This window comes from Venturia canescens, unplaced genomic scaffold, assembly GCF_019457755.1.
Source record: "Venturia canescens isolate UGA unplaced genomic scaffold, ASM1945775v1 PGA_scaffold_75__1_contigs__length_49999, whole genome shotgun sequence".
Taxonomy (NCBI): Eukaryota; Metazoa; Arthropoda; class Insecta; order Hymenoptera; family Ichneumonidae; genus Venturia; species Venturia canescens.
In genome coordinates, this window is record NW_025108636.1 from 1 (window position 1) to 22,638 (window position 22,638).

Genomic DNA, 22,638 nt, shown 5'->3' on the forward strand with positions numbered 1-22,638 from the left:
CTGATTTGCTAGCGGCATGTTTTTATATTATATTACATGGAAAATCCAAATTTTTTAGGATGAAAATGAATAAAATTCACTATCCCCGAGGGGGTGAAAAATGAGGGTTAGAGGTAAAATTTTCAGATTTTTCAATGGGAAATTTTTGCATTATATTACATAAAAAATGTTCGTTTTTGAGGGTACCAGATTCTTTCATCGAAGTAAAATAAAATTCGCTACCTGCGAAAGGGTGAAAAATAAGGTTTGGGGATGAAATTTTTAGATTTCTTAATAGGGAGTTTTTGTGCTATATTACATGAAAATTCTGAGTTTTTTAGAACACTAGACTCTTCTATTGAAATGCACCCCCAACCCTCATTTTTCCCCCCTTGGCAGATCGGGAGTTTTGGTTTATTTCGATAAAGGACGTTCATGCTCTACAAAAAACATACAGTTTCTATGTGGAAAAGCATAAAATTTCTCGTTGAAAAATCTGGAAATTTCACTCTCAAACCTTATTTTTCACCCCTTAGGGAATAGTGATTTTTTTTTCATTTCAATAAAAGAGTTTCGTGTCCTAAAAAACTTGCAATTTTCATGTAATGTAAAAAACTTTCACATTGAAATATCTGAAAATTTCACCCCCAACTCTTTTTTTTCATCCTTTCGCGGGTGGTGAATTTTATTTTATTTCGATAAAAGAATCTGGTATCCTCAAAAACGAATACTTTTTATGTAATATAGCATATAAACTTCCCATTGAAAAATCTGAAAATTTCACCCCAACCCTTATTTTTAATTTCTTCGGGGATAGTGAATTTAGTTCTATTTCGACAAAAGAGTCTAGTGTGGAACTTGGAATTTTCGGGTAATATCGCATAATAACTTTCCATTGACAAATCTAACAATGTTAGCCTTAACGCTCGATTTTCACCTCTTTCAAGGTGAAAATTAAGCCCGGAAGTCGATTCGGCAACACAAAAAATCCTTGTAAACCCTTTTTCATCCCAATCGGTTGAAAATTTAAAACAAGATTTCAATATGTACGCATATCATACATTATTACCAGAACTGACCCGACTTTTTTTGTATATACCAGTCAACAGGTTATTCGCTCCGTGCGCGTAAAGTAGTGCGCTCGCACTACTTTGAAAGTGCGAGCGTGTGTCGTATATACGTGTTCCCCCAAAAACGCCGGAGTTCCATTTACGGTGGTGCTGGCAGTATGCATGAATACACTAATACTATTAGTGCAGTAGTATTAGATTTTTGGCTCCGCCCACGTACACAGAGCGAATACGTGGTATGAGATGCCAATGCTCGTTTTTTTAAAAACTTGTGAATTTCGTGAATTGTGAAAAAAAGTGCTGTACACCAAAGGTAGTTTCTTTGATATGAGACAAACATTTTATGAGTACTTTTTACACAATTCACAGTATTTTTTCTATGAGTTTCTCAAGAATGCATTTCAGTGTTTCGTGCCATGTCTTATTATAAAGAAATCGAGCAATAAAAAATTCAAAAGCAAAAATGACACCTTTTCTACGTTGAATATTCTAATACGACGTCATGATTCTCGAAAAACCTAGATCAATCCATAACTGTTTGAAGTAAAAAATTAAAAAAATCTGATATCATTCCCATGAGCTGAAATTGAATAAAAGGTAAAACTTTTCCTTCAAATTTCATTAGAAAACCTCATTGTTTCAGAGTTACGACAATCGAGGTACTTCAAGTTTCACTGAAAATTGCATGGCGGAAAATGTTAAAAAAAATTTAGTGAATAAACAATCGCTGACGCGACTCTTTTTACGCTTGAAATATCGTGTGAAATTTAATATTTCTCGCGATACGCGGGAATTTTCAAAATTTTTCTTTTGCTAAAAACGCGATGATTGAGCGAAAAAATCGTTTCCAATAAAAAAGTTGAATCTAAAACCTCAACTTTTGAGGATTCGCTCGTAGAATTGAGGAGAAAAAATTTCATGTGAAAACGCGGTCCAATTGAAAGGGGAATCCAACAAACCAAAAATCAACGTCTTTCGAAATGACGTAGCACCCGTAAAAAGGGTCGTAATGACTTTTCGAATAAACCAAAGTAAACCAAAATAAACCAAAGTAAGCTCTTCCCTTTAAAATCCTCCTTCTTGCATCCGAGATCTAAACCAGTGGCCAAGTAGAAAAAAAAAAGCGGGGAACATTTTTGGTCTTTTATTCGGAAATTTTTCCTCGGTAGTGAAAACACTTGAAAAAAAGTAAAAAAAAAAGCGCGACAAATATTGAAAGACCGCAACCTTAGTTTTGAATGATCTTTACATATTATCATTGTTAATTTTAAATTTTCTTCCTCATTATTTGTTTCATGATAGGGAAAAAAATATAAGACCATTCTAATATAGACAAGATTTACATCATTTGATATTGACTAAACAGTTTTTGTCCGTCAACATAGAAAAAATAAATATTTAGTAGCGTTGATTGCTTTCGCCATCTGAAGGTAGTTACTCAACTTTAAACAAATCATTTGTAAAAAATTTTTTGGAGATAAGAAAAACTGTATAATTTTCCAAAATATTTACTAATTGTCACGCTTCTAAAAAAAAAGCGAAATCACTATAAAAATACTTCAAAAAAGTAAAAAAAGAACGCCAAGTATTAAAAAACCGCCCCTCTAGTTTCGAATGATCTTTACTATATTTTCAGTAAATGAAAAATTTCCTTACCCATTATTTATTGCTAAAATGACATAGTAGGATGATCAAGATAAGAAAAAAAATATGAGATCATTTTAGCATAGCCAAGGATTTTGAATAAATTTCGATTTCTGCAAAGAATCATGTTACACCTCCAACTGTACTGGCTAAAGAGTTTTGTGACTTCAAGCGTTCCCAGAATGATTTTGCGATTAAGATATTGTTATTCTAATTTAATGCACAAATTCACTGTCAAAATTACACACAAACTTGGCGTGGATGGTTTTCAAATGGAAGCTCGGCGAAGGAATGCTAATGCTCCATCCGTCTGCATCTAGAGCGAATTGCAATGTCCACTAATTCATTTGTTTCTTATTTCGTTATCCTTCATCCAGCCACGTATGAATATTTTACTTGTCTACCTATCCATATACTGGTTCATCACAAGTATTCTGTATCCCATTCTCTGATTCATTCACCAGATTGTCTATTTCTTTTATTCCTAAAACCATACTTTCTCCACATTCTATTCGTTTGTTGATTCAATAATTTAAACCATTCGCCTGGATATTTGTTGTGTAATAATTCATTAAATCATTCATATTTGCTAATTATTTTATTTTCTTCATTAATCTCTTTCATCTATACACTATCTCAGGAATCTATTTGATTCATCAAACCATTAATTTTGAATAGTATATTTGATCAATCGTGTCTTCCCGAGCTTCCATTTGAAAACCATCCACGCCAAGTTTGTGTGTAATTTTGACAGTGAATTTGTGCATTAAATTAGAATAACAATATCTTAATCGCAAAATCATTCTGGGAACGCTTGAAGTCACAAAACTCTTTAGCCAGTACAGTTGGAGGTGTAACATGATTCTTTGCAGAAATCGAAATTTATTCAAAATCCTTGGCTATGCTAAAATGATCTCATATTTTTTTTCTTATCTTGATCATCCTACTATGTCATTTTAGCAATAAATAATGGGTAAGGAAATTTTTCATTTACTGAAAATATAGTAAAGATCATTCGAAACTAGAGGGGCGGTTTTTTAATACTTGTTAATTAATCTGTTCGCGCCGGCTGAACTTTCTGCACTATTCTGCACTTATGGTGCATATAAATGCGTAAAAAGTTTAAGGCTCTGCTTAGATGGGTATCGTTGTAATGTTTCAACGTAGTGCTGACGTTGCGAACTTCACGATTTTCCAACAAAGTCTCAAATTTTTGTAAAAGTATAAATCGTGAATGTCCTAAATCAAATTAAATGTTATTTTTTTTTATTTCCAAGCAATATGCAACAAAACATTGAGCGTGACGAGGTAGAGTTGGTTGGTGGTGTTGCCAATAATTTTCCAGCACCACCGCAAAGAATTGAAGGAAGGCAACCAGGTGAGGCACCGGTGGAACTACCACCAGAACCACCACTACAGCCACCGCAGCAACCTGGGCTAAGACCTGCCCCAGATGTACCACCTGGCCCGCAAGGTGGACGACCTGCAAATCGTGAGTAATCAGGACTGCTTATTTGTACCAAAACTGAAACCAATATGAAAATTACCATATTTATACTTGTTTTATTATTTTCAATAATAAATTGATTCTTTGTTCTTACTTTAGACCGTGGTACAAGAGCAGGGTGGAGGGTTCGGCAGACGCTGAAGATGAAGTTCCTCAACCAACTCCAGCACCTCTCAGCGGATCACCTTGCCAATGAGGCTTTGCGGTCCAGGCGCCACAGATGGCATAAAAATTCAGGCCGTCGGGGTGGTCAAGATGGCCCAAGAGGCCAAGGTAATCCGGGTAATCTAGGTGGTCCAGGCGGTCAAGGCCCCTTGGGTGGCGAAGGTGGTCAAAACTAAAATAAAAACAAAAATAAACAAAATTACAATCTGTCTATAAACAATTTATTTAAAATTTCCAACTTTATAGTATAGTTGACAATCAATTTTCCTCACCTCATACAGCGATTGCTGGCATATCTCACTGCATACAGCGACACAGCAATTACTGGTATACCTCACTGCATATAACAATACAGTAATTGCTAGTACACCTCAGTGCAAACAGCAATACAGCGATTGCTAGATATATATCTCATTGCATCCAGTAACTGAAAAAAATGATATATACCAGCATAAATTTAGAAAGTATTAACAGTCAATGAAAGATTTAATTTGTGGTCCGTGAATCATTTCAGTATATTAATGTTTTTCTTTGAGCATCATTCAGTTCGAAACACAACAGAAAACATCCATCATGTTCCTTAAAGTTTTTGATTTTTTTAAATTTTCAACCTTCAGCTTTTTTTTTCAACGCATGAAGTGAAAAATAATTCTATGGGTTGAAGTTGATGAAATCTCGTCGTTCCCTATCGTTCCTCTGCTTTTTTAGTCTTCTGCTTAACTAACGAAAACGAATAAACAATATATGTAAAAGAACGAAATCACAAAAGTAATATATTTAGTTTGTAAATTTGAATGAAAAAATTATATTCAATATTGAAATTTTGATTTTGAACTGTTCTTGGATCAATCGCTGTTAGAGAAATTATTCCGCGATCAATTATTCTCAAATTAGTTTTTGGTTAAGAAATGAGGAATCGTCGGTGTTTAATTTTTTATAACAATGCTCTAATGTGGAGTGTTGTTTATGTGATTGCTAAAACTTTTGGTTTCTTATTGCTGATCTCTGCTCTTGCCAAATTTTTAATGATTGGATCGATTATTCTAGTTTCGTCAAAGTGGTAGCTTTTAAAACTCGGTACCGATTTTCCTTTTCATTCTCCATCGAAGCATGCTGACTCATTTCGTTATGCATATCCATAATGTCATAATTCTCATGAAGCATGAAGATAGATGGTAATTGGGTGACCATAGAATTTGCGAATTGAATGGGTTTTCCAATTTGTGAAGTAATTTTGTGTATCAATTTTTCCAGCAAATCAAGTTTTCACAACTTTAAATCCATGCTTCTAGATTTAACGTGTTGACAATCATCAATTTCAGTTGAAAAAAGAAGGAGATATTCGGGTATAAGTGATATCAATGTACGAGAATAAATATTTGCGCTTACGTGGTCTTGCGTTAGCGCGAAGAATTTCATCACTTCCACCACTATAAACTTGGCAGTAGAATTTCAGCTTTGATCATTTTTTATTCAATATATCTTTTTATTCAAGATGTGATTTAATTGCCTATAAGAAATCTTCTTGAATCTAAATTTTCCTTCAAGTTACTGCTCCAGTACATACATTTTATTAAAATTTTGTCGAACTTGAGAATTAATTGAATTTAAAAAAAGGGTGTGGAAAGAACGCTGTGTTGTCTAAGCATTTTATCAAAATGCAATCCTGGAGCAGCAGAGAAACGTCAGAAACGAATTCTCACCTCCTAATTTGGGATTCTATTTATGACTTATTACATTTTTTTATCATTTTTATTACATACCATATTGCTACACAGATAGCAATGCGCGATCGAACTCCCTTGGTTTGCTGCATCAGAAACGAATTTCGTTTTCGAAATAATGGATTGGTTGAGAGCCACAGCTCTCGAGTTGATCATCGACGTAAATCCTCGTTGCGACATTGTTGTTTCCCTACTTAACTGTACGCTTATTTTTATCTTGATATGACAAACGAGTTTCTAATTTTCCAATCGTCTACAAACGAAAACATAATCGAAGCAAATTTAAAAATTCAATTTCGAGGTACACAATTATTTTCGTGGGAGATTTACCATCGATCGGTAATGAGTGGTCAGTAAATGTTGAAACGTAGCAAGGATTCCCTATTTTCACTCTATCACGTATTTTGTCTAAACAAAAAAGACCCTCAGACGCGGGAGTCAGGGGTTTCTCCTGAAAAAAATCATTACACAGTTGAACGATAGCCTCGTTGTAACGCGCTTGACCGTGGAATCCATAGTTTCAGGTTCGAGACCTGTCAGCATTACATTTTTTTTTTATAAATGATTACAAATATTACGTTAAAAATAAAAGCCAAAAAGCCAGCAATATTAGCGTATACTAGAGTACGGCGGACTCACGTAACGCAGGCTTTTAATACTTGGCGTCGAGCCGTTGCTGCGTCTCTCTTGATTATTTTTTCCTAATTTTTATCGATTACTTCCTAGCATTTTATTCCGAAAAATAAGGCTTTCTTTATGCGACCCGTGACCAATGGAAATTGAAACGGGTATGAATAAGGTTCATTATGTTTTACGGTTGCATCATTATCAAGTAAATATATAATAACTTGAATCATTTTGCGTAAAAGAATCGTTCAATGTCATGCAATTTTACGCACTTTGCATAAAATGATGAATCAATAACTAATGAGTTTTTTTATAATAAAACTAATTCCTTAAAAAAGATACTCCCTTTGTCCTTGAAATTATACTTAACTCCTTGGAAAAGAAACTCCCCTTATCCTTGGAATCGAAAAAACGATCTTCGATCTATCCTGTCAACCCCCAAATCCTCAAATGGTTACTTCCAGATTCCCGAGGAATTGGAACGAGATATCGCGTCGCGTAACATTCAATTTCAGGATCGTTTTTTCATGGAATTTGAAGTAAAAAAACGTTGCTCTGGCTTATCTCTCGGGCAGTAAGGATTTTTTTTCTATAATCGTAGTTTCTTTTGCCTTTATGGAAGTAAAAAGCATGAGAGTATCTCGATGGTTAGCCGGGTATGAATTTCGGCTTGTGACATCCAATTTCACGATTAAAACTCGTTTTTTCACGAAATTGGAAGTGAAAAAACATTGCCTTGGTTTTTCTCGAGGGCAATAGAGATTTTTTCCTACAGCTATAGTAGCTCATTTTTCTCATTCAAATTACATTTCATTTAATTCTGAATTTCTCTTTATTTTCAGAGAAATTTGAATTTGAATCATTATCCTCGAAAACAAAAGTAACAACAAAGTAAAGTAGAATACGAAATACGGATCGTGAGTTGCTTAATGCATAACAAATAATTGACAACAGATAATAGATAATATAACAAAGACGCTTGAGCGCCTTTGAGAAATGAAAAAATCTCTGAATGCGAACCAATATTATTCGTTTGGAGTAAATATATGTTAGTGTTTTAAGGCTAATTCGAGTAGGCAAGTATTTTTCCTTCACAAAAATCTCAACAGGTAAGGTAAATGTTAATTGAGCTTATAATTATAGATTGAATTGAGAACAATCACGAGTATGCGGAATAAAAAAAATTTTCATTTTATTGATACCACAAAAAAGCAGGCATTATAATATTTCGATACCATTTCTTTACACTACTTATTTGAAAAATCGAATGTTTTCATTGCATCTTCCAGAAATTCAGTACATCAAGGTAATATGGGTAAAAAAAACAACAGTTTTGTATCGTTTTCAATGGATCGGATGAGTAAATTAAAATAGTTTTCTATAATCCCACCTATATTCGACGCATTTTGTTTTCCAAATCACGGTCGCAATAAACGTGAAAAAGTTCGGTTTGAATGTAGTTGAAAAATCACTTGCAGTTGAACAAAAAATCTGATAAATATAGAAAAATGTTGAAAAATCGATTCGTCATTCCGAACACTTGCCCTCCTCGAGCAAAGTTTTTTCACTTTGTTGAAAGTTATGAGCGTTTTACTCATTTTCGATTGGTCGATTATTCTTCTCTTTTTTCTTCTTTATTTTTTCTTCTTCTGCCTTTCTTACTGACTACGGCTGCGAATTATTCGATCCACGGCTTAGTATTAATCATCTGAAACATTGGAGGCCATAAAAAACATGTATTGAAATAAAAAAATATAAAATATATCCATCACATTCCTCAAAAACCAACTAATCGAGCTATTTTTTAATAGTGTGAATCCGCCATTGGAAGTACAAATTATCTATTGATCGAAAGAATTTATCGTTTAGTTATTTTAATGTTCACATGTCGAATATTCATGACCTATTCACTATTTCATCAGGTCATCCTCATGATTATACGTTTAATGTTCTCGATAACTGAGTAAACGTGGGAAATTGATGAAATATAGATTAATCGATTTTTTTTTAATCTCTTCGTTTTCGATATAGAAAGATTAATCATTCCCTGGAAAAGAAATGTGACCACCCAAATAAACTGATTCGTTTAAACTTTCTTCTTTCCGGTTTCACTAGAGCAAATGCTCGAGGTTTCGTTGTTTACCTCAGGAGAATACAAGGAATGGCATTTCTTTATTTCCCTTGTGGTGAGAGAGTGTAGCCACGAAGGTAAAGAGGCATTGACCTTAGTGTGTTTCTTAGTTTATGGATGTGGAAGAGGAAGACAGGAAACACTAAAAAGATTGATCGATGACAATGATGAATTCGATTTTTTTTTGTTTCAACGAACCTTTTAGAAAAATGTGAGTCCAACTGATGTCGATTGTTCGTCAATTTTTAACATCAGCTATGAACATTCGGGCGGGTCGATGCAAATTTACAGGTTCGGTCATAGGGTTCGTAGGATTTCCAACGCTGTCTACTACCAGCCTAAATGGTGCCGAAATTTCAGTACCGATCACGTCACTCTTCACCAAAGTTCGCGCTGCTCCTTTGAAAAAAAAACGCAAGTTCTATCATTTCTTTCTTCGTATATCTGAAAAATAAATTATTATTACTATGATTTGTTTTAATAAAATCAATTTTAATTCCTAAGTTAGAGTACCTCTCGAAATCATCTTTTGATTTTCATAATTATTAAAGACTAAAATTCAACAAATAAAAGAAAATCTTGAAATGAACGTACCTTCAAGAATAAAACAGTGTGTACTGACTTTTTCCGTGACGTAGGCTGAATCACTACTAACACCGTAATCAATTGTTAGTACACCCATAGGTTCTCTATCGACCCCGAAAACTCTAATCGTAGGATCGAACAACTGATCAGTTTTATCGGAGCTTCGATCTAAATGAAGTTTTTCTAAATCTGTAATATAATTCGAGGAATAAAATATTTGATAATTCACTATCATAATTGAGGTATTCATGAAACCTGATAATGGTTCTCAAATATTGAAGGAATTTGTTAATTGACATTTGATATCTAATTGAGATATGAATGGAACCAGATAAAGTTTCTCTATAAAATCATTGATGGAATAAAACATTTGTTGATATTCACTATTCTAGCTTAATTGAGCTATTGAAAGAATATGATATTTGATAATTTTGATTTTGAGCTGCTGAAAGAATAAAACATTTGATATTTTTGATATTCACTATCTTAATTGAGATTTCCAAAAAATTTTCTTGCGCAGCAGTGCAGTTGTTTCCTTTGTGCTGTAACAACGATTTTCCCGTGAAGGTACGATCGAGTCCCTTCTCGGCTCATCCGCTTCTTCCCGTGCGACTCTCCGGCTTCGAGAACGAACTGGGCGCCAGGTACAAAGTACCGTCGAATTAATCGACTTGATTTTTGTTAATTCTCGGGATGTTATCACAGCGCAAAATTATCGATTAGAGTGCACGAGGGAAACGAATGACCGAGGACGGTCCGACTACTCAGCTCATCTGAGATACAAAAGGTAGAGGGGAGGGATCCTTGGGGGAAAATAGCAATTCGCAATGCAAACCAAAAAAATGTAGCCGACACAAAACAGAAGATTCAGAGAACGTTTCACAATTTATTCAAAAGTTCGTCCATTAAACAGAATTACCGAAAAAGATAAACGAGCGCGATAGGTGATTCTATACAAGAAGAAAGTATGAAAGGAAATTAAATTTATTAGTCGCTAATTCGCAGGGCCGATACGGATCGAACGGTGCCACGGTATTCCGGGCGCGACTTGCCCGAATTCGTCAGGTAACCACGGTAATAAGTAGCTGTGTCGCGAGATCGCGGGTGTCGTAGGTAATCGACGACCGATGAACTGGCATTGCAGGTAAAAGGTAATCAGCGATCTGACGAGCAGATGCCTTAGGTAAAAGGTACTAGGTAACCAACGCCAGAACAAACGGGGTCTTAGGTAAAAGGTAACAGGTAATCGACACCAGGTAATTCCCTGACCGAAGTCTCACTCGTGAGAGACTCGGAGTTACGCGGCGAAAGGTAAACAAAGGTAATATAAACGAATTTCGCTTAGGCGCCAGGTAACATCGAGATTCCGAACGATAGGTAAAACAATACGAGCGTAGTGATAGTAGAAATTAAATTATTGAACTGAGGGAGGTAACATCGAAGTAATATTTGACCGAATAACACAAGTAATTAAAGAATGAGACCTGATTATAGTGCGCAATCAGGTAACAGAAAATGAGGTAAGCGTCACACGAAATAGCGAAAGAAAAATAAAGACTAAAGTAAAAGGAACGGCTGAAAAATACGCAATACAAAAGATAGAAGAGAATGCCGTATCAAGAGACGCGGTAGCGGCTCGACGCCAAGTATTAAAAGGAAAAACTGCAGCGCAAAAGAAAAGCCAGCGCGAGCCCTGCCGCTACTCTTATATACGCGAATATGCCGGTTTTATGACGTCACAGAATTTTCAAATGGTTCTCACAAATATACCATTTCATAAAAGAACTTGAAAATTTGTGACGATTTTTTTTCGATTTTTCTCTTTCCATTGGTCTTTGTTGCAAGTAAATCCGTCCAGTAGATCCTGAGATATGTAACGTTAGTGATTTAAAATCCATCATTTCGGGATTTTCATTTTCTTAGAGACAGAGGGGCGTAAGTTACGCTTGTTTACATTTGGACTTACGTCCTTTGCACGATTTCTTACTTTTGTCACACTCTACGTCACGCACTGCGCTGAACGCGGCTACCCCCTCTCCTTCTGCGTCGCCGAGCGAGAGAGACAGAGAATGGGCGCACAGCGGGGGCAATACCAGCTCCTGGTTTGCGCATAAAATATGTATATAATTATATAATATATATTTTATTTATTAATATTAATTAATAATAAAATATTATTATAATAAATATTTTATTATAATTAATATATAATATAATATATATATTATATTATACAATATATAATATAAAATGATAATAATATAATAAAATGAAAAAATTGAATAATACGAATAACATTAAATAATAAATAATAAAAATAAAAAAAATATAAAATTCTGGTCGACGCCGCTGGATTTTTCGAGGATGTCTAGGGCGATAGATCCCGGGTTTTGGAGGACTAGGTTTAGGTACATTCTATCGCGAATTTCGATTTCTAGGTGGACGACCCCATAGTTTTTTATGTCCAGATATATTCCTCCATGGTTTTCGCGATCGAGGTTGACAGCTCCACAGGTTTCGATGTCCAGGTATGTTTCTCCATGGTTTTCGTGGTCTCGGATAATTCCTCCATGGTTTTCAATGTCTAGGCATGTTTCTTCATGGTTTTCGTGGTCTAGGATAATTCCTCCATGGGTTTTGATGTCTAGGTATATTCCTTCATGGTTTTCGATGTCTGGATATGTTCCTACAAGGTTTTCGTGGTCCAGGCATATTCCTCCATGTTTTTCGTCGTCCAGGTATATTCCTCCATGGTTTTCAATGTTTAGGCATGTTTCATCATGGTTTTCGTGGTTCAGGTATATTCCTCCATGGTTTTCGATGGCTGGATTTGTTTCTCCATGGTTTTCGTGGTCTGGGTATGTTTCTTCATGATTTTCGCAGTCGAGGTCGACGGCTCCACAGTTTTCGATGTTCAGGTATGTTTCTCTCGGGTTTTCGTGGTCGAGGATAATTCCTCCATGGGTTTTGATGTCTAGGTATATTCCTCCATGGTTTTCAATGTCTAGGCATGTTTTATCATGGTTTTCGGGGTCGAGGTCGACGGCTCCACAGTTTTCGATGCCCAAGTATGCTTCTCCATGGTTTTCGTGGTCTAGGATAATTCCTCCATGGGTTTTGATGTCTAGGTATATTCCTTCATGGTTTTCGATGTCTGGATATGTTCCTACATGGTTTTCGTGGTCCAGGTATATTTCTCCATGGTTTTCAATGTATGGATATGTTTCTTCATGGTTTTCGTGGTCTGGGTATGTTTCTTCATGGTTTTCGCAGTTGAGGTCGACGGCTCCACAGTTTTCGATGTTCAGGTATGTTTCTCTCGGGTTTTCGTGGTCGAGGATAATTCCTCCATGGGTTTCGATGTCTAGGTATATTCCTCCATGGTTTTCAATGTCTAGGCATGTTTCTTCATGGTTTTCGTGGTCTAGGATAATTCTTCCATGGGTTTTGATGTCTAAGTATATGCCTTCATGGTTTTCGATGTCTGGATATGTTCCTACGTGGTTTTCGTGGTCCAGGTATATTCCTCCATGGTTTTCGATGTATGGATATGTTTTTCTATGGTTTTCGTGGTCTACGTAGATTCTTCCATGGTTTTCGTGGTCCAGGTTGTGACGTGACATTTCTGCCCCGCCACTCGTACGGACGTTGTCGACCAGTGGACCGGGTTTACGGCCCTTTTGACGCCCCTCGACTCGTCGGGCGATGTTCGGAGTGAGACTCAGCACCACGTAGCTCTTAAGTTTAGCTTAGAATGCGCCTATATTACCGACCGAGCGTTAATTACCTTCTGTGACTACCTTTTACCTCTGAGTGCAGGGTGGAGAGAGAATTTTAGTTTGTCTGTTTTTGAATAATAATGACGTTGCGTTTTGACAGTGGAGTTCGATATTGGAACGAGTTGGTGTTGTCGCTACCACAGGGGCCTAACAATTAAAACTTGTCGGCTGTCTCTCCGGCTGTTCGAGCCGATCTCGCTCGCAGGAACCCGTCCTCCCACACCGTCTACGAGCACCGAAAAACAATCTCGACCTGCGGGCGGTTGAAATAACACGCTGGCATTGGCCATTTCATGAACGCCGCCCGTGCATTTCCCGCCGTAGCAACCCCGAGTTGCACCGCCCGCACTACCGTAGATTCGGGTGTCAAAGTCCGCGTGAACCGGCGCCTCGTCAGGTGGGATCTGGGGGAGTTTTCCGGAGGTGAGGTGCTGTTTTGCCTGGTGGTTATTTTGTGGGCCCACCACGCATCCTAGACGTCAGGAATCGTGAGGGAGGCCTCCCCTCAACCTTCCGGAGCTGCCCGCCGGATCCCCAAGAGGAAAGACACCCGGATCACGGTCATCTTGTAGGGAGGAGTGTTTCGAGTGGGCGGGAAAGGTGAGAGCAGTGGAGGAGTCAGTATTCGATCCGATCGTGCAACAAACGTAACAGCAATTACGACTCTGACGCAATCCCCGTTTGAAAATCCCGCGCGGCAGCGCGAACCCCGAGTTCGCGCTCGGGTTCGCGCCTAACGCGTGAAGCGCTGCAGTACCTGGGCCTCGTGGTGGGGATAACGCCGAATCGCGAGGACCGCTCGCACGCACCAGGGAGTCCTTCTTCGAGCATCGTTACGACGAGTCCACAACCAAGCCTTCCCAGAGTCGAGTTTCATGGTCCTGGTGCGGCGAGCGTGTTCCTCGGTAAGTCCACGTCTCTTTCTCCACCGAGTTCGTTAGATAAGTCGAGTCCTTTCCTTTTGAGTTTCGGAATATAGTTCCGGTTTTTGTAGAGTTTTTCTGTTTTGGCCGTTGTAGTCGGGCACGGGGCCGAAGTATTGAGCGAGATTGTGGCCGATACTTCCCGTGCTCATTCTTTAGTACGGCAGTTTTGCGTGGCTCGACTTGACTATCGAACTCACAGTCCATTTGGTCTTCGCGTGAATTAATTAAAGTCTTGTTCATTCAAATATTTCGAAAATATCGAGTTCAAGTTTGATGTAATGCAGTATTAAGCGCTGGAACTTTCCACGCAGTTACGTTGTTCTCTCTCTCTCTCTCCCTACACGCGCTGAGGCTCTCGCCGGCCTGTTTCGTTCGCGCCTTTGTTTTCGTTCCGTCTCTCTTGCTCGCGTGGTCGCGCGTCGTTTATACGGCCGTACTTTCTATCTTTTGTGTTGAATGTTTCTCGAGTCTTTCTTTTGCCTGAGCCCTCACGCTACGATGTCTACTGCGTGTCGTATTCTGATCACTTTCCGATATATTTTGCGAGTGGCGTTACGCCCTAAATTTCAATCCGTTTTCACATCATCTCCATATTAATTTTTCTATTACTTTATTCTCTACCCCCCTCTCGATCGACCGGGTGCCGCTACCTTTTGCCTCGAATTACCTGCGACACCGTTCGTTCTGACGTGGGTTATCTTTTGCCTATTACCTCCAGCCCCGCTTGTCGGGTTACTGGCTACCTGTTACCTGCCATGTCAGAGCATCGGTTGTTGCCTATCTACGGCACCTGTGAGATCGCGGGGCGAATCGCTAATCATTTTCACCCGGCGGATTCGCGCCCGCCGTACGCGAATTTCCCTCGTCGCGGCGCAAGACCTAACCGTTGTACGCTCGGACTCGGTAGCGACTTACTTCCCCCCCGGTTTTGTTTTATATCGCATCCACTCTATTTCTAATATATCTCTCGCTGTATTCTGATCTATTCATCGAGCTTTCGAATAAATTGTGAAACCTTTTCTGAATTACTTGATTTGTGTCGGCTATATTTTTTTTGTTGCGTTATGAATTGTTACTCTCTCCCAAGGATCCCCCCCTCTACCTTTTGTACCTCAGCTGAGCTGAGTAGCCGGACCGTCCTCGGTCACTTGTTTCCCTCGTGCTCTCTATATTCTGATTTTGCCTGACGTTACCATCGCGAGATCCGACGAAATTCAAGTCGATTCATTCGGCGGTACTTTGTACCTGGCGCCCAGTCCGTTCTCGCAGCCGGAGAGTAGCGCGAGGCGAGGTGAGTGAGCCGGGAAGGGACGAATCGTACCTCCCCGGGAAAAATTCGTTACAAATGGCGCCCAACGCGGGGCCCGAAAGTAACAATTTATTAGAGTTTCGCGAATTTTAATGTCGACTTTCGATTTCCGCTATAACCTTTTTCGTTGTGGTTTATTTTTTTTTTTAACGGCTACGCCGAGGATTCGCGTCCATTCGCGTCGAGAAATTTCGATTGATCTTGTCGTGTATCTGTAATGTTTTTCGAGCAAACGAGAGACCTCGACGTGCTTGGAGAGATTGAGAGATTTATAGAGTATTTTTCGTTCTAGCTATTGTGAGTATTTCATAGATTATTGTGCTTAGCGCACACTCCCGAGAACAGAGGCATGGTTGGTAGAAGGTGCCCGAATAACTTTGTTTTTTTTCTTTTACCTCTCGTGTGACTACGAGAGATTTTACTGTTGAAATATTCGTACACCCTGTGTCGGGCCATGATATATTGCCCGTAATAATAACTTCTCCGTTTGTTTACATTTTTTTTTCTCTCCCGCTTATCGCTTTTACTTCTGACCACTCTGTAATGCCGCTTAGACTAAGCTATATTTGCGTCTCCTGTTTCCTAACTATAAGAAATTACTTCGAATTCTTGTGCCTGTTTCGATATCTTGTGTCTTTTCCCTAATCCTTTGTGTCATCGGCGGATAGTATTGTGTGGCCGAACAGCGCAAAGTCGTTGTGTCCCGTACGATTGCCTCGCGCAAGAGGGCATAAGACCAACGGGTCGGACTCAAACCACGTTGGCAGTTAGCCCCAACGTAAACAATTCTCGCGACCGAGGGCATAAGACCACCTCTCGAACTCGCCCCGCTGAAGCGTACGAGGTTGGCCGTGAGCCCCGAACATGTAAACAGAGTCTCTATTGTTCGTACAGAAGACTCGAAATCACTCACGCGTGAGCCATCAACGTTACCGGGAAGATTATTTCGACATTCGTTCGCCTTCCGCGAAGCGCTAATCCGTTGTTTACTTCGACTCGAGCGGTTTCTCGAAAACAATTTTTTTTGGGAGTCGAGCGTTCGGCAAGTCCCCTCCTCCTACCACCCCGGAAGGGGGAGAGGGGGCGCTCGCCAGTTGACTCGTCCGGCACCGCCATTCTTCGAGTACTCGCGTTAGCGAACGGTTCATCTTTCGACTCGCCACTATCGTTAATTCGGTTACTCGTATCACCGTCAGCTTTTCGCATTATTAATTCTTATTTACGTTCGGTACCCAGTTCGCCATACCCTAGTACCAATTTCGCGGACGTGCTACGCCACGAGGCAAACATCGTTCAGTCATTCCCTGGTACTAAAACTGCGTTGAGCTCGAGTACGCGTCGGCTAGTACGGCATTATTTTTTTTGGGGTACTTCTTCCATTTTGACGAACCTGAACATTACGTGAAATTCTTTTACGTAATCAGGCGTCTTTATTTTTTTTTCTCTCTCTCCGACGAGTTCGATTCCTTACCTTTTACCTGGCGGAGTTGAATTCTTACCTATTACCTTTCGAATTTGGAGTCATTCAAATTTGAACTACCTTCGGATTCAAACTCTCGCTTACTCTCTTCGGAATCGAATTCTTTCCCAGTACCTGTCTGACTAATTCGAATCATTACCTATTACCTCCGGACTCGAGTTCTTACCTACCAAATCGGACTCGAGGCCGTGCTTGCCGGGTTCGAATTTTTCAGTCCTATCTTGGCGTTTATTCTTTTCTTTCTTTCGTTTACTCCCCGCTTCCTGATTACCTGGTGAATTTGAATTCGTACCTATTCTCTGGAATTCAAATTCCCTCCCTCTCTGACGTTTACATTTTTTTTTGTGGGTAATAATTTTGGGTCCCGTGCGCGGCGCTGCCCGAGCTCTCGTAGTTAACCATTCGGAAGTTTTTTTTTTTGGGGAACGGCCCCGGAATAATTCGGCATTCGACTCGTTCGCCGAAATTCGTCACTCGGACCGCGTGCACCCTATAACGTCTCGAACTTATACCCGGTTGGTTTCGTGCGTGCGTGGCCCCTATTTCCCGTGACTACACGCCCCGGCGGCCCCCGCGTACATTTTCTTCAGTGGTGCTACGCGTCGCGGATCGTAATATCTTTTGCCTGAATTGCCGGGATGCCGCGAGAAAACCGTAACGGCTCCCAGAAATCCGGCGAAGGCCCACCGCGTACGTCCTCCCCTCCGCCAGCGGGCGCCGAGGGTGGAGAGAATTTGACGTTCGGCACCGACCCGCGGATATCGGATATTCAATCGGTCCCCGGCCTGGCCGAGATGGACTCCGGCATGGGTCGTACCCTGCCACCCGAGGACGGATTGAGTGCATCGTACCCGTGGTCCGGCGACTCGACCAAAACCACGGAAAGCCTTAAAGGACCCATTCCATCGGCGGCGAGGGTGAATGGCGGCCAGCCCGAACCTCAATGGGGGCCGGAGCGATCCAGCCACCGGGAGATCTGGACTCGGTTGATCCACGCGGGAACCAACCTGGGCCCGGGCCCGCTAAATCACCAGCCGTGGACGGGACTACCCGCGAGTACTCCCCCCACGCATACCGGCGCACGACCACGTACCCAAACTTCGGTGGGTGCGAACCATCCGTCCGGGAGCCATCTTAGCGGCGATCCACGCTTTCGAACCGGCGAACACTCCCTCGGCGGACGAGCGCCTCCACATTATACCGCCCCCACCACCGGCGAACCAAGGTCAGTATACGAGCCACCCCCTCGGCATAATTCAGAGTACACCCATGCCCGCGCGCCCGTCTCCGCCGCTTCTGTATTACACCTAATGAAGAAGTGGAACATTTCGTTCGCGGGACGGCGAGGCGAGGACGTAGACACGTTTCTAACCCGTATCTCGGAAGGCCGCGCGCTAGTACCTGTCGGCGACGCCGAACTAATTCGTTGTATTCCCTTTTTCCTAACCGGTGTCGCCCTACAGTGGTTTCGTAACGATAGCGACCGTTGGAGCACGTGGGCGGAATTCGCGTCCGCCTGTCGCGTACGATTCGGAGACCCCGATTATCAATACGCCCTGCGAGAGGAGATCATGCGTCGAACGCAAGGTCTAGACGAACCCGTCGCCGATTTTCTCACCTGTCTCCGGGGACTGTTTAATCGCCTCCAGCCTCCCTGGAGCGAATCGGAGCAAATCCAATACGCGCACCGAAATCTAATCCCCAGACTACACATCGCTATCCACCGAGACGACGTCTTTGACTTTGATTCGTTCGAACACATCGCCGTGAGGATTGAAAAGAGCTTCGCCGTCTCTCGCACGTATCGCGCCCCACCTGCTCCAAACCAGTCCCTTTGCCCAGAATTAGCCTACCGGGGAACGAAAAACCAGTCTAACGGCCCCTCGCGAAAGCTATTCGCCGCGGTAGAGACCTGGCCGGAGGTAGAGGACGAAGACGCCCCTTCCCTCGCGGTAGAATATCGGTCGGACGATCCCGACAACACCCCGACCTCGGAGAGGGTCAACGCCGTACAGAAGACCGCGAAGAAACCTCCACAACGACGCAGGGAACCTCCTAAAGCGACCGGGTCACCGTCGCCGAAACCGAGTGCGACCGCAGAGCCCCTCCACTCGCTAAACCCGTTCCTGAACCCCCCTCCGTCCAACGAGGGAAACGCCGCGACTAACCCCCGACCGGCGAACTGTTGGAATTGTGGAAAACCAGGCCACCGTTTTAATTCGTGTGGAGAGCCCCGAGCCGTATTTTGCTATCGCTGCGGACGCCGGGGTCACAAATCGAACGAGTGTCCGTGTTCGGGAAACCGTTGAGGGCGGGTCCTCTGAAAGCGCGAAAGGTACCCGCCGTTACCGCTGAAATACCTTCTGCCTTACCGTCTTCGAGCGACGAATTACCGCGCGACATACCTTCTGCCTTACCGTCTTCGAACGACGAATTACCGCGCGAAATACCTTTTGCCTTGTCGTCCTCGAACGACGAATTACCGCGCGAAATACCTTCTGCCTTGTCGGCTTCGAACGAAGAATCACCGCGCGAATTACCTTCTGCCTCCCCGCGGTCGAATGACGAGCTACCCCGAACGCCCCTCAAACGGACGCCGTGTGACGGCGAAACCATCTGGTGCGGAACCGTCCAGACGGGGGAAAGTCCGACAGCCTTCTTTGTAACTTTCACCATCCAAGGGCATCCGATACGAGCATTATTCGATTCCGGCTCCAGCCGTACCTTTTTCGGCCCCCTCGCGATCCAGTGGGTCGACATCCTGGGAATCGCAAGAGAACGCTGCCGCCCGCGAGGCGTCGAAATGGCCGGCGGACAGAAAGCCATCGCGAGTGAAGTCGTGAGCCCCACTATTTACCTAAACGGCAGTCCCTTTCGGTTGACTGCGTACCTGTTACCTGTATTGGTATTACCTTGTATCTTGGGGTTGGACTTCATGCGCGCCGCCCATTGGGTTGTCGATTTCGCAAGCGGGAAATGGTTTAGTTGGTTCGAACCGCGTCGCGTCCACTCTTTCGAGGTCCAAATGAGCCAGGCCACGGTCAATTATCTTTGCTGCGGGCTAAGAGTCTTAACACCCGACCAGGACGCCACCTTGAAGGCGCTAGTTAATCGAGAAATACCGCGACCCCCCGAAAAACCCGGTTGCACCTCCCTGACGGAACACCACATCGACGTGGGCGGACACGCCGCGATCAAGCAACGTTATTACGCCGTCTCGCCGGCTATCGAGAAAGCCATTCACGACGCGGTCCGAGAAATGCTGGCAGACGAGATAATAGAACCATCTAGCAGCGATTGGTCCAGCCCGATCGTCATGGTCAAAAAGCCTAACGGTAAATTACGATTCTGTCTCGACTTCCGGAAAGTCAACGAGGTAACGAAGAAAGACGCGTATCCCATCCCATTAATGAACAGTATTTTAGACCGATTACGTCAAGCGAATTATATCACCACCCTCGACCTCAGTCAGGCGTATTTTCAGATCCCGTTAGCGGAGAAAAGTCGTGAGATCACCGCCTTTACGGTCCCCGGAATGGGCCTGTTCCAGTTCCGCCGTATGCCGTTCGGTCTGACCAACGCGCCCGCGACCTTTCAACGGTTGCTCGATCGGCTTATCGGTCCCGAAATGCAACCCCACGTCTACGTCTACCTCGACGACATAATAATCGTAACCGCGACGTTCGAAGAACACCTGGAATGGTTACAGCGCGTGTTGGCGAAAATCCGCAATGCCGGGCTAACCATAAACGCGGACAAGAGCGAATTTTGCCGGTCGGAGGTGAGATATCTCGGGTTCCTAGTCAACCGCGACGGGTTACAGATCGACCCCGAGAAGGTCGCGCCGGTCGTGAATTACCCCGCGCCGCACAACATCAAACAACTCCGTCGTTTTCTCGGTATGGCGTCGTGGTACCGCCGTTTCATTCCCTCGTTCGCGACTTTAGCCAACCCGCTCACCTCCTTGTTGAAAAAGACGTCAGCTTGGTCCTGGGAAGCCCCTCAACGAGAAGCGTTCAAAGAAATTCGCGCACGGTTGTCCACCTCTCCGACCCTGAGTTGCCCCGATTTCAACTTACCTTTTGTCTTACAAACCGACGCCAGTAGCGTGGGTTTAGGAGCCGTTCTAACTCAGACCGTGGACGACGTAGAACACGTGATCGCGTACGCGAGTCGCGCTCTCATAGCCGCCGAGAGGAATTACACAACCACCGAGCAGGAGTGCCTCGCCGTCATTTGGGCGGTGCGAAAATTCCGATGCTACCTGGAAGGTTACCACTTTACCGTGATAACCGACCACTCGAGCTTACGGTGGCTGCATAATCTAAAAAACCCCTCCGGGCGTCTTGGACGCTGGGCTTTGGAACTCCAGGAATATAATTATCAAATCATTCATCGGAAGGGTGCTCTGCACCATGTGCCCGATGCCCTTTCGCGCATTCCGGAAGAGACCTGTGCCGCGCTTGGCCCCCCTCTCGAGAGTAAAGATCGGTGGTACAATCGAAAATTTCGTACCGTCCGCCGAGCGCCCGATCGCTACCCAGATTGGCGTTGTCAGGATGACCGCCTGTACCACCACCGCCCCCCTCGATTTCCAGCCCTCGAAGTTGGGGACCTAGAAGCCTGGAAACTCGTGCTACCGTTCGAACGCCGACAGCAGGCTCTATTCAATTCTCACGATGTCCCGCAGGCCGGACACTTAGGCGTGGAAAAAACCTTCCACCGCCTTAGTATCCAATATTACTGGCCCAATATGTTTCGCGACGTGGCCAAGTACGTGCGGAGATGCGCGGTTTGCCAGCGGTGTAAAATTGAACAAGCCGCCCCGGTTGGCCTCCTGGGCAAACGTAACCTCGACCGACCCTGGGACATAGTTGCCGGTGATGTGATGGGACCCTTACCTCCCAGTAAAAGTGGGTTTGCTTACGTGCTCGTCCTCCAGGACCTGTTCACTAAGTGGATCGAAATCGTCCCTCTCCGCAAAGCGACCGGAAAGAAAATCGCGGAAGCCTTCGAGAACGAAATCGCGTGCCGCTGGGGCCATCCGCACGTCTTCCTCACGGATAATGGTACCGAATTTGTCAATCGCGATATCAGGGCGCTAACGGAACGTTTGGGGGTAAAACACCAGACGATCGCCCCGTACCACCCGCAATCTAACCCCGTCGAACGTGTCAACCGCGTCATAAAAACCATGATCACGTCCTACCTCGGCCCGGACCATCGTGAATGGGACTCCGATCACCACCCCAATCGCCAGCGCTTCAAACGCACCGGGGCCAGCCCCCCGCCCGACCTCCACCGACACCGAGGAGAATGACGCCCCGGGGTCACGCTTCGGCCAGTGCTATAATTGTGGCAGTACCTCCCACCGCCGCCAAGCGTGTAACCAGCGACCCCGAGTGTTTTGTTACAAGTGCGGGAAACTCAACGTCACCGTGCGGACCTGCCCGTCACACGGCGCGCTATACGCCGAAGAGTGTCGACGTCGAAGGGGGCAGCGTCAACCACCCGTCCCGCCTCCCTAAGAATCTCCCCACCTCCCCCGGTGATTCGGAGTGCTAAGCTTATTACCTGTTATCTATAAGTACCCGCCGCAACGGCCGATTTTGTTTTAGTTTGCAAGTTTGGGGTGTCCTACGTTTTCCGGGCCGAGGGCGGAAGCACCGTACCTGCGTTCATCCACTAACGTCATTTTTTTTTGTTTTTTTG

The 22,638-nt window shown here is 43.2% G+C and overlaps 1 long non-coding RNA gene across 1 annotated transcript; it reads right to left on the minus strand.

Annotated features, from left to right (window-relative positions):
- Window positions 1-7,934: 7,934 nt before the first annotated feature.
- On the minus strand, window positions 7,935-9,553 carry LOC122418854 (uncharacterized). Its single transcript, XR_006262728.1, has 3 exons — window positions 9,442-9,553; window positions 9,046-9,291; window positions 7,935-8,424 (listed from the first exon to the last, which is right to left on the minus strand). It is a non-coding gene; the product is annotated as an uncharacterized lncRNA (long non-coding RNA).
- Between the last annotated feature and the right edge of the window lie 13,085 nt (window positions 9,554-22,638).